Source organism: Chrysochloris asiatica, unplaced genomic scaffold (assembly GCF_000296735.1).
Source record: "Chrysochloris asiatica unplaced genomic scaffold, ChrAsi1.0 scaffold00145, whole genome shotgun sequence".
In the NCBI taxonomy this organism is placed as follows: Eukaryota; Metazoa; Chordata; class Mammalia; order Afrosoricida; family Chrysochloridae; genus Chrysochloris; species Chrysochloris asiatica.
In genome coordinates this window covers 2,087,267-2,089,469 of record NW_006408663.1, presented here as the reverse complement: position 1 = coordinate 2,089,469, position 2,203 = coordinate 2,087,267, and the positions used below count along the sequence as shown (strand labels likewise).

Sequence of the window (2,203 nt, the reverse complement as noted above, 5' to 3'; positions counted from 1 at the left end):
AAAAATTGAAAATGAAGCACTAAAAGATCAGGAGAAGAAAGGAGGGTGGGGCACATACACCATTAACACAAAAAGGAATGAAAGTGTACAAATAAGCAGTTTATAACAGATACTCCAAGATACCAAAGGCTGGTTGAAGAAATTCACTCTTCTGCAGGAACTAGGGTTTGTACTGCTGCGTGGTGACCAGTGTGGAGGGATTGAATCACTGCCTTGGAGTAACGCCTCTTCCCACTCCAAATCCTGGTTTCTGCACCAAGACTCCACGAGGAGGTTCTCAAGGTCCCTGCAGGCGGTTGTCTAGACGGTCCCCTTCCCTGGCAACTCAAGCATGTCTTCTTCTCTTCCACATTCAGATGGACTTCACCTATGAATATGATAGGGCTGTTACAAAGAACTTTCTGAACAGGTTCAGAGTCACCAAACACAACAAACCCAAAATTGGGTCGTTTCCCACCACTGTTAATGCGCAGTTCCACCACATTCCCATAGTTTTGGAACACGTCTTTAAGCTCTGATTTATCCACTTCATGAGGCAGGTTGCCAATGAAGAGTTGGTGACTGTCAGGTTGTCTCACAATTCTTTGAGATTCAACATCACCTTGCTCACCAGCCTCACAAATTGGTCTAGGGCCCCTCTGTGGAGGAATATTGATTCGTTGTTCTCACTTCTCACACTCTTTGATCCCTCTGAGTTCTCTGTGGTGGAATCTGAGATTCAGGCTTAGACTATGGATGGAGCTGTGAAGTTGGAACTTTAACAACATGAGGTGGGAACCCAGTAACCAGAACAGCTCCACTGGGAGGAAGATTCTTACTAGTCACAGATGCCCAAGAAAATGTCCTCAAGTCTTCCTGTCCATCTGAACTGTGTCTGCAGGCACTGGGGAAGCCCTCTACTGAGTCTTCTCAGGAGCACTGTCTTCTAATACTGGCTCCAACTTCTCCTCTTGGATTTCAGATACAGGTTCTTGCTCTGGTTCTGGTTCCAGATCAGGCTCCAGTTCTGCAACAGGTTCCTCTAAATGTTCTTCTAAGTCATTGCTGACAGTCTGATCATAGAAAAGTTCTAGCATCATCGAGTACCACCTCTGGTGTCTGCTGTTTTTCTTCAAGCTCCTTTACTTCTTCCTCAGATTCCTACTGAGGCTCAGTGACAAAGCCACCAAAGACATCATCCATGGTATCTGAAAATATCATTATGAACATAGAACTTATTTGCAACAGAGCCCTCAGAAGCAAGGACAAACGTCTGCATAAATCTCCGCAAGGCTTGATTGTTATTAGAGAGCAACCCCATCACCTGGACCACCACACCATCGTTTAAAGTAGCATGAGCATCAACATGGAGAATCTTAGTGTGGCAGTTGGTAAAGTTTTGTGACATCACTTTCCTATAGATTTCTTTTTGTCCATAGATTGCAGCTGCTGGTTTTCCATTGGAATCCAATCCTCCGTGGACATAAGAGTTCCTACCATAAAATCTATGTAGCATGTCTGGGATCTGGTTCAGCAGTGTATAGTACTTTGTATGTCTCACAAATTCCTGCCACACCAGCAGGGGACTAGGCTTCTCCAAAACCATTACTTTGGTCATTCAACCTGCACTGCTGAGCAGGAGAGGAACAGGTTTTGTTCCACAACAGGGTGGATGGCGGAGAACGCTAACGCAACTGCGTCCGCACCAAGGACCATTTTGTTTTGTATATTGTTGTTAAGTGCCGTCAAGTCAGTTCAGATCCATAGCAACCCTGTGTAGGTTTTCTGAGGAGTATATGGTGAGTTTGAACCACTGACCTTGAGGTTCAAATCGACTTTGCAATCCAGCGCATTAACCCACAGCACCACACCAGGACTCCATATTATCAACTATTTGTATATGCAGAGACAAAGTACCTAAAAGGAACACAATTAGGTCATATCCAACAGTCTACTCTTAATTCCTTTATTTAAACCCTGACTTTATTTCATTACAATGTACCTAGCCTCACGAAGTGAATCCATATTGGTCCAATAGTACAAACATACCCCATTCTGCTAGACATTTGTTTTCCCGTCTCCCTTATGGCATTGATAGCCAGACATGTGACTTGTCCTGGCCAATCAGATGTTAAGAGGAACTCTCCAGGGACTTTCTGGGTTAAGCTTTTGCTGATAATGTTGCTGTCAAGTGCCATTGAGTCGGTTCCAACCCAAAGTGACC

The 2,203-nt window shown here is 44.4% G+C and overlaps 1 pseudogene; it reads right to left on the bottom strand.

Annotated features, from left to right (window-relative positions):
* Window positions 1-205: 205 nt before the first annotated feature.
* On the bottom strand, window positions 206-1,585 carry LOC102831020 (annotated as a pseudogene).
* Between the last annotated feature and the right edge of the window lie 618 nt (window positions 1,586-2,203).